At 52.2% G+C, this 17,100-nt stretch overlaps 1 long non-coding RNA gene and 1 other non-coding gene across 2 annotated transcripts; both read left to right on the top strand.

Moving 5' to 3' along the window:
- Positions 1 to 2,954: 2,954 nt before the first annotated feature.
- LOC149333961 (uncharacterized) lies at positions 2,955 to 3,651 on the top strand. Its single transcript, XR_016284979.1, has 2 exons — positions 2,955 to 3,124; positions 3,522 to 3,651. It is a non-coding gene; the product is annotated as an uncharacterized LOC149333961 (long non-coding RNA).
- Positions 3,652 to 16,518: 12,867 nt separating this feature from the next.
- TRNAR-UCU (transfer RNA arginine (anticodon UCU)) lies at positions 16,519 to 16,591 on the top strand. Its single transcript has one exon. It is a non-coding gene; the product is annotated as a tRNA-Arg (tRNA).
- Positions 16,592 to 17,100: the final 509 nt, after the last annotated feature.

Raw genomic sequence — 17,100 nt, 5'->3', positions numbered from 1 at the left:
GTCTCTCATAGCCTTAGTTGCTTTGGGACATTAAACCCAATAAACCAATAAACCAAACCTGTGCCCCTGCGGTAGCATGCTCCTTCGTTGGCTTTGAAACGCGCGCGCAGTAGTCGAGGGCGGGACTTATGCGATGACGTCAGCCCGGACAAGATGGCGCCGAGCTGGTTTCCGGCTTCACAAAATGTCACTTGACGGCCTCTCCTCTCTTTTTCCTTCCTCCATGGCCTGTTCTATGCCGCGGACAGGCGGCGGCGGTATAGTGGCTAGAATATACTGGCTAGTGTGCGCAGCGCGCGCGTTTCCTACGGGAGGGCGTGGCCCCCGCCGCGATGCCTGCGCGGAGAGGCCGCAAGGGGCGCTGCCGGTCGGGAGGGTGCGCGAAAGCCGCCGAACTCCCGTCGTCTGCTGTCGCGCCGATACCGCAGCCTCGCGCGATTGCTCGTGTGAAATCAATGTTTGACAAGCATCATCTCTTGAATTGTGAAGTTGTAAGACGCTAAACGTGAGCAAAAACATCCTCAAATGTTAAAGGCTAAGCGGCAATGCAAAGAGAGGACGTGTTTTGTTCCGTTGTGTCGAAGCAGTTATCGGTCTAACGAAGAAAAGGCGTCTTTGTTCACTGCACCGGCTGACCCAGCATGGCTTGCTGAATGGGAAATAAGATCAAGAGGGCAGACAGAAGGCTGACACCGAAGGCTGTCGTATGCGAAAAATATTTCGAGAACGAATGCATAGAAAGATCTTTTAAGATTACGGTGAACGGCGTCGTGAACGTACTCGCGCGAGTGAAGTCACGCCTGAAGCCCGATGCTGTCCCTAGAGTATTCGAAAATTATCCACCTCATCTTTTGCCTAAAAAGACGGTGAAAAGGAAGGTGCGAAAAATTTGTGACTAAGAACCGGCAACTAAACAACGGAAGCGAAATGTCGAGCTGGTGGATCCCGAGTTGTGCTCTGCAGTCGACGGTGATGATACGCGGTTTGGCTCTCATTGCGTCGCTCGTGGAGGCGCATCAGAGAAACTCCAGAAGCGTTCCGATTCCGAGCAAACAGACATTGCTACAGGACCGGTGTGTGATAGCGAAGCGATACTGCAGTGTCCGTGCCCAAGTGATGTTCGGCACCCGTTCGATGGAATTCTGATTTCGATGACATGGATGAAGTTCCCTGTTGCGTCAAATGGCGTTTTAGCTTATGCCTGTTGCGAGACCGAAGCTGGTGACTTCTCGGAACTATTCATCGAAAGAATGGTGACTTCTGGAAAACCTTTGCGTGATCACGGTTCTGTAATTGCCACAATTTACTTCCGAGGAAGAGAAAAGGAAAAGCGCGTGCTTACAGCCCGCCATGAGGCAGAGGCAGTAATCAAAGAAATGGCTCTGCGTGGCCTCTGTAATGGATGTGGCATGATTACTGTTGCAGGCAAGCACACTTCAAACAGAAGTATGTACTTTGCAGAGAAATGCTTGCTGACCACCGATGGAAAAGGAGAGTCATGCTTGCACGGCAAATATTAACGGAAGCTCTCGCAGAACAACATGTACAGAACAAAAAAGATGAAAGATCCTCGCAGTGACAAAAAAAATCAAGAATTTTTCTCGTGCTTTCAGAAAGACAAAGAAAAGCGTGCCCAATGCTCAGCAGCATGTGACTAAAAGGAAGGAGCCAAACAATGCACTGAGCGAAGAAGCACTCGAGACAAAAATACAGTCACTCGCTGTGAGAGCTTGTTTCCTGGCCGCAAAACGAAAGACTGAGAGGCATGCCTTATGAAGATGCCTGGATTGTGTAATGTTTGCTAATGAGGATGCGGAGCCCAAGGCTCTACGAGCACCTTCGGAAGCAGAGCATTATGATTCTGCCTGGGTGAAAATGCTTGCAAAAATATCTGCAACGATTTAAAGGTGGCTTTGGTCTGAACACGAAGGTTTTTGAGGCTTTAAGCGAAAAGACCAAAAGCATGGACACGTTCAGCCGTAATGGTAACAAGTTCTCTTTACTTGGAACTTTTAAGATTTATATAAATTATAGGCTGCAATGGGTTCATAATAGCGTAGTGTTTTATCTGTTTCCGTACTAATATAGTCAAAAGCTGTAAGTTTGATATCCTGCCGCTGTCGCAAATATAAAATGTGCTACTCTATCACACTCAAAGTTAATTTGTTTAGGTGAAGCCTACACAGTGTCTATCTGTTGCTCGCTATCTGTGACAGTGTCTATCTGCTGCCACTGCAATTGAATACGCGCTTTTTCGTACTTTCTGTTGGCCAAAAAGCATTACCCCTACTCGCACTTCCCCTTTGATTAAACATGCTGCATTCATTCTATCAAACCGAATTGTGTGTTTTGTGAAACGTGTTTTTTTTTAGTTTGAATTCCATCAACCGCTTACGCTCGCGTGTGCTTAACATTTGGTCAGCGTTTGGTTTGGTTAGCCCTTTCCAACCCTCAGCGGCGGGAAGCGTGCGAGAAACCGGCTCGCCGCGACGCGCGCGCTCACCCTACACCCTCTCGCACCACAGCGCCGCTATGCGGCCGCCGCCGCAGGCATCACCTCGGGGCCACCGCGCCGCCCGCGCTCAGCACACTAGCCAGTATATTCTAGGCACTATAGCGGCGGGGAAAGTGCGGTGAATTGTCTAAGCGGTCTAAGCCGCCATCGCGTTGTAGTTCGTATGGTATTTTATCAATAATAGCGCAAACTGCGCATGGCGATTGCAGCTGTGAAAAAAGTAATATGCTACAATTTAAAAATAATTAACTTATTTTTCGTGCCACAGCAAGTCTGCTACTAAGTACAAAAAAGAGACGATACAAAATATGTCACAGTTTCGCACATCCGCACAAGGCTAGGTTCAGCCATGGCGGCAGTGGTAGAGCTATAGTAGAGCGCAGGGCGTGTGCGATTTCTATCGTGTTCCGTGGGAACATTGTGTTTGAAGAACCTCGACACAGAATTAATTATTCCCTTATTATTGCTGGCGAGATTGTTCAACCGTTATTTCCTTGATGGAGCTGAAGGAAGACAGTTTGCTTGCTTTTACTACTCGGCGAAGTGGACCCGTCAGTACGAATTAGGACTACAAGTCGTTTTCACCGGCTGGGATCGTGACCTTTCTTGGTGCGTACTCAGTATCAGTTTACTCATTGAAGTGTATTTTATGCTATTTTTGCGTTCGTAATGAAAAAATTCTAACGCATTTATCGGCACGTTATATTTTTACGCTCACTCGTTTGGCTGTTTTGCCAAACTCGCTGTGTATTGAAATAAAGGCTGGTGATGTATGCAACTGGCCTCTACTACCGAAATGTGGGCATGCGTTCGGATGGTGTGCCGAAGTGCGTGTGCAAGCACACTCCGCTCAGCACGACTGCCTTTTAGTGCTGCAAGGGCAACCTTTGACGCTTCATAGACTTGCGTCGGTAAAAGTGGCGTAAATTACTGGGTTTGTTTGTTGTGGTTGCTGTGCCATTCTCTTGTCACCTGTAAAAGTGAACAAGTATGCTTTCTTTTGCAGCAACCTTGGCTTATTGGGCTCGGCAGAAGAGTATTGATGCCACCGCAGCTGTTAACCTGACGATTATGCTCAACGAGAAGATTCAGTGAAAGCGCCGAGCGCAATAAAATACTGACGCACTAGGAAGTCATCTGCAGTGTTTTGGGCTCCCATGATGGCCATGTACTCGCTTACTCATCTGTATTTGAGCTAGCTGGAGTGCTTGGACGTCCCGACGACTCCATAGGGAAGTCTGTGGCCGGGATGCAGTAGGTCTCCGTTCCATCTGGAATTGTAACAGGTGTCAGCTGCATCTCGTATTGAAGCTGGTTCCAGTCTGGAAATGTGTCTCTTAAAACAGTAGGACTGGAACCGGTTAGAAATTTTCACCTGGATATTGATCTATGTAGTCATATTCTCTTTATATAGACGTCTAGGCTACGTAGATTGGGCGTACTTACATGTTCACAAATATCTGATAAATGTAGAGCGTGATGTCTGCAGTACGTACCTACAACGTGAACTGGACCCCAATTTTCATGTTGTAGGTACGTAGATTTTTCGTAAACGGTACTAATATGGATGTCTAATGGAGGTGTCTAATGTCCAGCGTAAATATCTTGCTGATGTCTATGGTACGTTTTATGGTTTACTGGGTTTCTGTGGGAGCGCGGTTTCTCCCGTGACTGCAGCGGAAAAAGAGCAGTCCTGAGAACACGCGCCTTTGCGCGTCTCGCTCTCTCTGTGCTGGCGGCAAGATTCACACTTATCCCGCTCCTTAACTTTTCGCCTCACGGGCAGCGCTCTCTTGTATCTCGGTGTTAGAGCTGTGCACGGGCTCGGGCCGGCCCGAAAGCCCGTACCCGGCCCGGCCCGCGGGCCGGGCTCGGGCCTTGCGAAAGTCTATTCACCCGGGCCCGGGCCGGGCTCGGGCCACGGTATATTTGACTCGGACGGGTCGGCCGGGCTTCGCGATCGCGATTGCTCCTGCGTGGCTCCAGCCGCCCTACTGTTGCAAGGTTCGGAACTAATCTCCACATGAGTGGTCTCACGAGCCCAAATGACACTGAACAAAGGAAGGTGAGGTGTGTCGAACCGAAGGCACTCGCAAAAGTACCCTCCGCCACGCGTTGACGGGGGCCGGGTGGGAGGGGTGGGAGGGTCATTATCACATGTACGGGACAACAGGATTCTCGCTCGTGTGGCAACAACGACGTGTTGTGACCATTATCTTCTTGCTCGCCATGGTTACCTGCGTAGGCGCATATTTTAGTTGCCGTCACGTGAATGCACGGAGGTCGCGTGACTCGATTCGTCACGGAGGACAGCGAAATCGGGCATCAAACATGTCGCTGGGGGCTCATTGGGGTCGCCCCCTCCGTGACCATTCGAGTGCCTCCGGGAGTCACCAGAGTGAAATTATCTCTTTCTGTTTCATCGTCACTTCAATTTCAGTTTTGCAGGTCGGGCCCGGGCCGGGCCGGGCCTTACCTAACTCGGGCCGGGCCCGGGCGGGCTTAGGTTTCTTCAGTGTCGGGCCGGGCCGGGCCTCCGTCAGTAGTTTAGGGCTCGGGCCGGGCGCGGGCTGAAATTTTCGGCCCGTGCACAGCTCTACTCGGTGTATCTCGGAAAGATACTCTTTCCCGCGCGAATGTTCGTACGATTTCATTTTGCAGTTTATATTACTGCCAAGATCTATGTGCCTCGACACACTTATGTTCTTCGCTTTGCGCGATAGCGACGCCTGGAACATTTCTTTAGCTCTGATTCTGACGCTAGTTTCAGGGATGTCGAAGTGACTGAATTTGCTGCTATCCATGTGCCGTTGAAGCTGATGCTTCCGATGGTGGCAACCCGTTTTCGCGCGTTTGCCCTTTCTCTCTTTTCGGCAGCGCCCGTCTTTCTTATGCCTGCCTTTCATCTCTCGGCGGCACCACTCTTTCTTTTGCCTGCCTTTCAACGTCTTTCGGTGACAGCTCTCTCTCTTGAGCTTGCCTTTACTGTCCTTTCGGCGGCAGCACTGCTTGTCTATCACCTTGTGGCGATAGCTCACATTCCTGAACTGGCGGTTCCTTTCCTTCTTGTTGCAGCTTTCTATCGTGAGCTTTCCTTTCATTTTCGCCTGTGGAAGCACATTCTGCTTCCGTAGCCTAGGTTTCTGCCCTCTGACAACATCACTCTGATTGTCAGCCGATTCCCGTGCGCTACGTCTGTCTTCAGTGCCTTTACTAGCTTCCTCCAAACTGTGCTCTTCCCCGTCAGCCTTTACAAGTGCATGCATTCGTCCTCATCTATCTCGGATGGAACGACCTCTACAGCTCCCATATTGTCTGGAAGGTTCTGTTCTCCACTGTCGTCCAGTACCTTAGCTATTTCAGGCGCAGACGAACCAGTGTTTTCTCCTGACATTAGTGCTGACACGCAGCTCTCGTCATGCTCCTGACGAGTTTCAGTCAATTTCGGGTGAGGGTCGGCACTGCACTCAGTCGCGGTGTTCCCGCTACTGCAGCTGCTTTCTGGAATGTCGCAAAGCTCAGAGCAGTGCGCAAGCACGGGACTCGTTTCGCATTCCTCGCGAGAGACACCGACGCACAACTCAGCGTCCGCAAACTCTACATGCTCCCGCTTCCGTTGATCGTAAGCGTCGGGTTTGTGCATTTCTGTCGAACGCGCTGCACAACACGGTGTGCCGTCCTTGTTTACTTCGCTTGCGTCGGCGCAGGCGTTTTCATTAATGTCCAGACGGACGTCCTCTCTGCCCTGTTCGGCAACTTCTCCTGCTTTTGACACGCTAGGAGATCCGCTTTCCGGTAACTCCGCCACAATTTAAATGGGCGCGACCTCTGTGATTTCACCGTCCGATGCTGTGGCTACCTTATCCGATGGTAGAGAGGTTTCCTTGGTTGGCGAATGCGGGGCAATTCCCACTGTTACAGCAGCAGTTACATCTGCCACGTACGAACTACGTTCCTCTGTGCCGCACTGGCAGCTCTGCTCTACAGCTACGCACTCTACCTCTGTGTCACGATCCTCCGACCCTTCAGCATTTTCGAGCCACTCTAAAATGTCGGCTTTAAACTGGTACGGAAAATCGTTAAACGATGGGGTGCTATTCTCTCGCAGGTATACTTTGGCGAAGGTCCCGCGGTGACACGTTATATCTCGTCAGTAAGAAGCTTTTCAGCTCATCGTAGTCCGCCAAGCCGCCGTCCAACAGGCGCTTGACAACGTCATACGCTTCGCTGGAAAGCAGGGATACCAACTGCTGTGCCCAAACGTTCCGCTCAACGCGCTTTCTCTCGCAGACGCGCTCGAACTCCGCCAAATATTTCGCCATATCCTCGTCGATCACGAAGGGCTGCTGCCTGTCTCTCAGCTGCTGACCGTTGGTCTCATGCAGAGCGGACAATGTTCTATATCTCTCATAAAAGATCTCGTGTGCTTCAAGCTCCAGGTCCATCAGTTTCTTAGCGCGAGCACGCCGTTTTATCTCAAGCTGCCTCCGTTTTTCTGCCTCTTCGCGCTCAAGCTGTTTCTGTTTTTCTGCGTCCTCGCGCTCACGTTCTGCCTGTTCGCGCTCACGCTGCTTCTGTTTTTCAGCCTCTTCGCGCTCAAGCTGTTCCTGTTTTTCTGCCTCCTCGCGCTCACGTTCTGCCTGTTCTCGCTCAAGCTGCTTCTGTTTTTCAGCCTCTTCGAGCTCAAGGCGTTCTGTGATCTCTTCCCAGGCCTCATTGGCTTCCTCAGCCGTTACATTCTCCTTTCGCATGATCTCAAGAATCGCATGCTTTCGTTTTGCGGGGCCCAAATCAATGCCCAACTCTTCACAAATTTCGATGAGTTGCTTCACTTTGAAGTTCTCCATCGCGCACAATAGCCTCTTGTAGTTTGCCCTTTTCTTAGAATTCCCTTGCCGTTCACTACTACAGCGCTACTAGCATGACACGCGCAAGTAATTCTTTCCAAAAACGCCTCGTTAACTCCCTCTGCACCAGCTTTTGTTTCAAAGCGCTCCGACTTGTCTCGAAACAGCAAAGCTCTCTCCAGTGCAACACACAGCCCTACTCTAAACTACAATCACGTGTGCTAGAGCAGTCTGGCGAATTGAGGGGAAAACATGCACTCACCGCGCCGAGGTAGCTGACGCCGCTCGATCTCGCAGCTGCCTCCACTGTTGGGACTGGGAGTCCGAGCGAGGAAACGGTCGAGGCGACGGTGAGTCAAATGGTTTGGTTTGGTTTATGGGGTTTAACGTCCCAAAGCGACTTAGGCTATGAGAGACGCCGTAGTGAAGGGCTCCGGAAATTTCGACCACCTGGGGTTCTTTAACGTGCACTGAAATCGCACAGTACACGGGCCTCTAGAATTTCTCCTCCAAAGAAATTCTAGCCGCCGCGGCCGGGATCGAACCCGCGTCTTTTGGGTCAGTAGCCGAGCACCATAACCGCTGAGCCACCGCGGCGGCTTGAGTCAAATGGCTTTTATGTACAGTATGTAGAAGGGCTTTTACATGATACAAGGGCCAAGAGCACCACGGGCTAGCACAAAGAAGAAGAGCGGCCCCGGCGGCGAGCGTAGCTCCGGCGTGATGGCTCTTCTGCTGCCCGTCTGCTGCGCGGGTTCAGCGCGGCTCCGTTTTTATAGCCGCCCGCTAACGGTTGCGGCAGCCAACGGTTCAAATCCTCCAATCAGGTCACAGCACTGGCCACCGTTCAAATTAGACCAATGTCGAGAGGCGCTGGCCGGCGACGAGTCGGAGGAGCCCGCACCGACGGAGAGGAGGGAAGGAGGAAGAGTCCGTGTCGACGCCGGCGTGGCTGGATGAGTCACGTTGCACGTCGCGACATGTCAGATAGTCTGGGCTAAAGCCCCTAAATAAACTAAAAGTAGCGACATCTCCTCCCTCCTCCTCCTATGCCGGCGCTCCTTCTCTCGGCTTCTCCCGGGCGCCGACGGTGGCGGCACCTAGGTCGGGAGCAGCTAGCAGACGCTCCCAACGGTCTCCTTTTGGCGCCCGGCAGACCGCGCACCCAAATGAACTTCGTGTTGCGTTTTGTGACTTGGCTTCGGTCAAAATGACATCATGAAATGAGAGATTGAAAAATCAGTTACTGTAATAACTGTCCAGACCAACGTTGGATTCCTTTATAGAAACTTCTTGTCCTTCGATCGCTTTGACTGCGGAGCACACGTTGGAAGTGGCGCGCGCGAGCGAGTTCGCGGCACTAGAGTGACTACCATCGTTCGACGAGTGGCTTTCATGAAAGTTACACCTTAATCGCAAGCAGCATGAGCAGGAGGAGCTTCAACAGCAAGTAACACACCTTTGGTGTCGAGTTCGTGAGCGAAGGAGTGCAACTGTAACAAAACAAATACGTCTAGCGATGCGCTCAACATGAAAGCTAGACCTGCACCGCGAGCAGCATGAGCAGCGTAGGCTCAAACAGCGAGTACCGCCCCTTTAGTATCGAGTTCGTGAGCCCAGGAGTCCCGCTGCAGCAACATAAATACGGCAAGCAATGCGCGCGACATCAAGCCTGGACCTTCATAGCGAGCAAGGTAAACGGCCGGGCTCAAACAACATGCGAACGAGCCCGACTGAAACCAAGCCGACGCGCCGCGCAATGCGAGCAACATTAAACCTGCGCTTCAGCACGGCTTTCGTACCCGCTAGCGAACGAGTCTATTTAGAATCATGCCAAACGGCATTTAGTGCGAAGAAAGACTGCAGCCGCTGGCGCTTCACACCAAATCATCCGAAAAAACACGACTGACAACTGAAAAACGACCACTTATCTCACAAACACGCGGATCCACAACATTATCGAAGTTTGCCCGGCCGATCCTGTGCTGCCAAACCTTTCGGCGAGCCGCCTTGCTTTTTCTGGAAGAAATTACAAAAAATCTTTTGCCACTGCCACCTCGGTTGTTGCATCCATACGCGCAACAGAAGCTCGGCATCGCCGCAACACGTACACGCCGTCAAAGATGAAAAAAAAAACGCTTTCCGCCAGAACTGTTGCACAGAAAGAAAACGAAGCAGCGACTCCCAGCCCCAGCAATGGCGCCGGCGTCTGCTGCGGAGCCAAAAAGCGCGCGCTAACACGTGACTACGACGCCTCGGCCAATGGGAGGCTCGATTCTCCGGCGGCGCGCCAGGAGAGGAGGAGTGTCGGAAAGTTCAAAGCTTTTCGCTACTTTTGTTTCATTGAGGGGCTTTAGTCTGGGCCTGCTTTGAGCGCCGGCGGGCGCGCAGCGCTGGTTTAGACAGGCCCGCCAGCGAAATGTGGGCGCCGGCACTAATGCGCGCACGCACTAGCGCAGCGGCCTTTCCTCTTCAGTGACACTGACCCAGTCCACCCAACTCGTATAGGCAACTCCGTGACTAGGGATACATGTCCGGACTTGACCTTCACCCGCAACATTCAATATGCAGACTGGGTCAACACCGAGGAAACCCTCGGCAGCGACCACTGCCTCCTGAATACTACGATTAGGACCCTTCCTTTCGCGCGACCAACAACACAAGCCCGACTCCCAGATTGGACCAAGTTCAGGCAGAATTATAACAATGTCACACCCATACATGAGCAGGGCTACCAGTCTTGGTCACAACAATTGGTCTCTGGCCTTCGCTCCTCCGAAACTCAAATTCAGCTCTCAGAGGCGGTCTCGGATGTGGACAACCACCTGCTCCATCTCTGGGAGGCCCGGCATTGCCTCGTCCGTCGGTGGCGCCGGCAAAAGCACAACCGGAAACTTAAAGCTCGCATCGCCGAGCTCACTCAACGAGCGGCTGAGTATGCGGCCCAACTCGCCGACTCCAACTGGGTGGCCCGATGCAATACGGCCGCGCGGCAAATGTCCAGCCGGAACACGTGGCGACTCTTTCGCGCCCTAATTGACCCAACGCAAACACGTATGGAAACTCAAAAACACCTCCAAAGAGCAATACACAGCTTTCAGGGCAACACAAATCAATTGGCGCACAAGCTCCGGGACCAGTACTTGTGCACCACCCAGGACTCCCGCGGGCCGGCGTACTCTTATGCAGGTTCTGAGAACGTTGAGCTGGATCAACCGTTCCAGCTCCACGACCTGAAGGCGGCCCTGGCAAAAATGAAACGCGGCACCGCTCCGGGTCGGGACAAAATTACAGTCAAATTGTTAGCCAACCTCCCCGAACCAGCATACGTGTCTTTATTGAATTACATTAACTCAATCTGGCTTGGGGAAGTGCCACTACCCATCGAGTGGAAGACCGCCCTGGCACCTTCATTCCTAAAGCTGGCAAGGCCATCAACACGGACAACCTCCGCCCCATCTCTCTGACTTCCTGTGTGGGCAAACTCATGGAGACGATGGTACGTGACAGGTTGTCCGAGTTCATGGAATCCAAACACCTTTTCGCAGACACCATGTTCGGTTTCGCCCACAAAGATCTGCACAGGATGTCCTGCTACAACTAAATCGGGATGTCCTCGACCCCGTCGAATGCCCTCACAATGACAAGGTCGTACTCGCCTTGGATTTGAAGGGTGCATTCGACAACGTTACCCACGAGATCATTCTCACCCACCTCTCTCAAACTAACTGCGGCAGAAATGCCTTTCAATACATTCGGCAATTTTTAACCGACAGACAATCTTACATTCGGATCCAGGATAAAGAACATGGCCCTTTTTATTTAGGAACCAGGGGTACACCCCAGGGCGCGGTGCTCTCTCCTCTCTTATTCAATTTGGCTATGATGCGCCTACCGGCCCAGCTGGATGCTGTCGCCGGTGTGCAGCATGCGCTGTATGCTGATGACATCACCCTGTGGGCCACGCACGGTTCCCTTGCAGACATTGAGGCTAACCTGCAGGAGGCGGCGACCATAGTGGACCGTTATGCTCGCCGCTGCGGCCTCCAATGCTCCACCCAAAAGTCTGAATTTGTGCACATACGCCCCTCACCAAAGTGCACAGCCAAAATTTCATTGTCTCTTGAGACAGGTCCAATCCCTGAAAATATCGAAGTCCGGGTACTGGGGCTCTTTATACATCAAGACAGACGGTCAGAAACAACATTGGCCAAACTCCGTCAGGTGGGGGACCAGGTGGGCCGCTTGGTCCGCCGGGTTTCTAACAAGCGCGGGGGGTTACGATGTAAGGACGCCTTGCGGCTGGCGCATGCATTTGTAACCAGTCGAATTCTATATTCGACTCCATACCTCCACCTGCGGAAGCAAGACGAGGATTCACTCGAAGTCATCCTCCGCAAAATTATTAAGCGGGCTCTAGGCCTCCCCGTGACCACCTCCAACAAGCGCCTCCTGGGCCTAGGCATGGTGAACACATTTCGGGAGCTCCGGGAAGCCCACTTGACTAACCAATACACACGTCTCTCGAAGACATCGTCGGGTAGCCGCCTCCTTGCCCGGCTACACATCCAACATACCACTCTCATGGAAGAGCGCGTACGTATTCCATCCCAGTGGAGATGCGCCCTCCACGTGCGCCCTCTTCCCGCGAACATGAACCGTGAGGACCATAATGGCCGGCGCCTGGCGCGGGCGGAAGCCCTGGCCCGCCACTATGGATCGAAACCCGGCGTATTCTACGTGGATGCCTCAGGCCCCCACCATGGGGGATGGTACACAGCCGCAGTCGTCCACCAATCCAAAACAGTGAACGGCCTTACTTTCCGAGCCCGTGACATAACACACGCGGAGGAGGTCGCCATTGCGTTGGCTGCATCTGATTCCAATTCAAAAACAATTATTTCCGACTTGCGAGGGGCATGTCGGAACGTCGGGCAGGGCTGGGTACCGTATCTAGCCTACCGCATTCTTCAAAACAGCGTCTACACCGGTGACCCCGCGCACCGGCGTATCGTTTGGGCTCCCGCTCACATGGGCCTTGAGGGAAATGAGGCAGCTGACGCCGCCGCCCGCGCGCTCTCTCACCGGACATTCCCCTCCGACCCTGACGATCAGGAACTCGAATTTATTCCAGCTTACACCTTCAAAGACATCGTTTTACTATATCAATCTGGCCATGGTCTTTATCCCCGCCCGTGTAAAGGTCTGTCAAAGGCGGAGGAGCGGCTTCTGCTCCGCCTGTATACTAATACTTTGCTGTGCCCGGCAGCTCTGAAACACTTCGACCCTTCTTTCTCGGGCAGCTGTCCGCACTGTGCGGAGAAGTCTTCGGACATCTACCACATGGTGTGGGCCTGCCCCTCCAACCCTGCTATCCCCCCTCACCCCAACCCAACCCGGGAGGACTGGGAGGCGACCCTGCTCGGCTGCTCTGACCTGCAGGCCCAACGGGCCTTGGTCGCGCGAGCCTGGGCGGCGGCCGATGCCACTGGGGTCCCGAACTAGGAACCTCCACCTAGTATTTCTAAGGGCTGGCCCCCTCTGGGTCAGCTCATGCATAACCTCCTGTATTATACCTGTACATAAATGTTTTCCACCACCAGGATAAAGCAGCCCTTACGCACTTGCAGAAGAAGGCGGTCGCTGCACAGAGTTGAAGATCGCATAGAGTTGAAGATCTTATAGAAAACATTGAAGATCGCATAGAGTTCCATCTTGCGGTGAAACCCAGCCATTATTAGTGTAGTACACCACGTGACCACATCTCGGTAAAATTATTCTTTACTAGATTAGTACACTATGTCCAAAATATCAATGATTTGTTTGAAATGCAGTTTTTTACTGCTAAGGAGTGTTCCTCATGTTTTATTACCGCACGCTGGCCTAGTTGTTTTAGCATCCGCCTCGCATACGCAGAGGTGCGGGGTTTGATCCCGAGTGCCGCGTGGTACACACTGGTGATACAGTGGGAACAAGCTTCGCCCGCCTGGTGCTCGTCTTCTTTAGGATGAAATGCTTGGGAAATGGGTCTCTGACCCCACCATGAGTAAAATAGAAAACCTTGTGCCATGACGCTCTTTGCCACAGCTAAAAAAATTCATCATCATTCATTCATACAGTCCATTACTAGCTAAATCTGCAGTCCAGCTCCGCCAACATTCAGGACTGCCGCACGGAATTCCTCCACGAAAAAAGGTAGTTAGCTGTTAAAAGTTTTCTTGTCACCTAAAGAAGAAGCTAGAAGAAAGAAAATGGTAACCTCCAGAATTTTGATACCTGGCTTGTTTAATAAAGTCAAAGATTAAAAAAATGTTTGCGTTTGCTGTTGGGGTCGACTAGCAGAGTAATACGGCACGCCGCGGAGAGCGACCTCATTATGGAATTTGAAGCTGAATACGCCACTAATCGTACTTTTGTTCATCCCTGAAGTTTTTTCCATTAACTCAATTGTTGCGTCCAATTACAATGTAAACATTTTTACCAAGTAGTAAATGTCTCAGACCGACGAGGAAACGCTTTATTCCGAATGTCGCATACGCGTTCTGAAAAAAAAAAGAAAAAATTAATGTTACTTTTTCGACAAAATTTAAGCTTTAAATATGTAAAAAAGTTTCTGCTGGCAGTTTATTTGTGGCTCATACTGAAGTACAGTGCTTTAACATTGTTCAAGAGTAATTTCGAGCGTAGAAGGAAAAGTAATTTTCTGCAACTTTAATTTAGACCTGTATATAGTTGAACGCCATTCTGGAAAATTCAAAGTGTCATATAGGATAGAAAAGATGTTCCCAAAAGTATAGCGGAAATTAAATTCAAGAGTGCAGTAAACAGCCTTCTGGAAGAAATCGACGAGGTAGAGCGCAATGTCTGATGTGTTTGGCTTGGAGTGACCCAACATCCTTTGCGCTTTTCGCGACAAGCGTCTGGACGTTTTCGACTTGTGATTTTAGTGCTGCGATGGATGCGGACTCATCTATTTTCGGTACCCTGTACCCACTTCCACCTAATTCTTCGTCAATCTGGGAGAACTTCCTTCGAATTGATCTAATTTGATTAAAAAACGAAGGCTGCTTTTCGCGGATTTCATTAAGTGCTGCCATGTCGCCATATGGTTCAGTGGAGGTGAAACGCACGAGGACCAGAATTAAGTTTAATGTCGATCCCCACCTAGCAGTGTTCGTAATGTGTCCTTCCAGCAAATACAATATCGTACACCTGATGACATATTGCGCCTCGAAAGGAATCTGTTTTGTCGCTTTTAGGACACGCAGTGTCTTTGAGGTTCAAGGTTCGCTGCACAGGAGGAAGACCCAAACATCAACTTTATCGGTGCGCTGCGCTGTACATTTATAGCTTTGATATCTGTCATCTCACTTCAAAATCTCCCACTCTCCCGCTGACAGTGTTGATTTATTCTGTTTGTATGCGAATAATTAATTTGCACCCTCACCGAGACTTCGCGGTGCAAGATACACCTACAACCGCGCACCCACAGGTTAGAACATCGCGGCGACAGTACCACTAAAGCCTGCGACGATCCCTGAAGTGCTGTGCTCGCCGAGCGCGCGGACAGTCGATGCGCCGCTGCGCGGCTGAGCCATGCGCATGTTCCCGTGTCGCCGGTCAGATCACCGGCGCGCTGGAACTCATTCGCCGAGCGGGCGGCCAGTCGGACCTTAAGGAACTCTTGGGAGAAGCGACCACCACCGAATGAAGAGCTCCTTAAAAGGAAACATCGACGTGCAGCCGCCTCGCGCTGCGATGCAAAGGAACAGCGCCTAGAACAAATGCGGGAAGTCCATCGTCGCCCATGCGCAGCGAAAGCTGAGAAGCAACGGCCGCTAGAACAGACGCGGGAAGGTGCACAACAATGGCGCGCCCGCGAAACCTCTGAGAACACGACCCAGTGGTTGGCTTCTATTTATTTATTTATAGGGTTTAACGTCCCAAAGCGACTACGGCTATGAGAGACGCCGTAGTGGAGGGCTCCGGTAATTTCGACCACCTGGGGTTCTTTAACGTGCACTGACATCGCACAGTACACGGTCCTCTAGAATTTCTCCTCCATAATATTGTTACGCGGCGGCCAGCCGAAGAATGAGGCGTGGTGAACGATGGCTATGAGATGGTTTAATGGCCGCCGGCCTAGCGCGGGCGCTCCGTCCCGCGCCACTGCCAGCTTCGTCTTCGTCACACTACCCGGGGCCTCCGAGCGATCGTCCCGATCGGTGACGAACAGACGGCGAAATGGCGATGGTCTTGAGTGAAGGATCGAACAATATGTAGAAGATGGTGCAGTGCTGGCCGCCACGATGAGAGAGATGAGAGAATGAGGCCCGGTCCACGAAGCATCCGGGCGGGAGGGTGCCAGGAGCTGACGGCCGAGGTCCTTGGACGCACCGGAGAGCAGGGGCAGGGGGACGGTGTCTTCACGTGTGGGTCTTCGGTCTTGGGTCGGTAGGGTCTCGGGTCGGTGAGGTCTCGGGTCGGTCGGGTCTTGGGTCGTCGCGTCTTGTGGTCCGGGCGGGGGACGGGGCTGGGGTGAGCGGCGAGGTCAATTCAGGTCGGACGGGCTGGGGCAAGGCCGGGCGGCGCGGACCAGGCACTCACGGCCGACGTCCACGGCAGGCGCAGGACACCGAAGCTCCGGGACCAGGATGGCGATGAAGGGACCCCAGCACCTCACACCAAATGTTACGCGGCGGCCAGCCGAAGAATGAGGCGTGGTGAACGATGGCTATGAGATGGTTTAATGGCCGCTGGCCTAGCGCGGGCGCTCCGTCCCGCGCCACTGCCAGCTTCGTCTTCGTCACAATATGTACCCAAATGTTTAATCACTCACGAGGCGAGGCATGAAAAGATGCGTGAAGTTCGTCATGTGCTAGAACAACAGTCCACTGCCTAGGCCGATGTCTATTTTGCAGAGCACTTCATACAAGACGTGTTCGGTGTGTCTTGCAGCGTGTGCGATGGACAGTGGAGTACGTCGGACCTCACGCGTGAACAAAATCGGCACCACTAGATACCCTCATTGCGTCGGTGTGTTCATAGTGAGTGGCGTCGTTAGTAACACGACGAATGCTCTTGCTCTTCACAGACAAGCTGCGTAGTCGTTTCTGCAATATTTTCTGCTTCGAGAAGCATGAGGTAATCGAAGCCGTCCGCGTGGCCTAATGGATAAGGCGTCTGACTTCTGATCAGAAGATTGCAGGTTCGAGTCCTGTCGCGGACGCGGTCCCTTTTTTAAAATTAACGCTTGTTTTGTTGTTCCAAACTCCTCTGCGAAACTTTAGCCCACGCCGTGCTCCCAACTTACTGCCGTAAAACTTTCTAATTCCTATTTGTTCAAGCTCGAAGCCGCCAGCATGCGGCTTTATCACATGGTTTGTAACGGGGTAGGCGACTAGGTTAATCTCGTATGATCGCAGCCACGCGCAACTTCTACTACATTATTCGAGTTTGTCGTAGTTGCTCTTGGTGCCTTTTCTCGAACGTTATTTGACAGTATTAAATGTAGCGCGGCCGAGAGCCACGGTGATGCTGTTCTTTGACGACCACTGAGCTCGTTTGTTGCTATCGCCCCCGCCGAGTTCAGTTCTTTGCGCCCTCTTCGCGTCGCTGCGAAAGATCTGTCTCCAGTCCACCGAACCAGCCGTCGAGTTCAAGGGCTGCCACTGGGGCACGGACCTCTCTCGGGCCGCAACCGGCTGTAGAATGATGCTTCAACTTCGACGTCAACTA

This window comes from Amblyomma mixtum, chromosome 8, assembly GCF_055824585.1.
Source record: "Amblyomma mixtum isolate Tamu chromosome 8, ASM5582458v1, whole genome shotgun sequence".
NCBI classification, from domain to species: Eukaryota; Metazoa; Arthropoda; class Arachnida; order Ixodida; family Ixodidae; genus Amblyomma; species Amblyomma mixtum.
The sequence above is the reverse complement of the archived record's forward strand: the minus strand, read 5'-3'. Positions and strand labels throughout refer to the sequence as shown.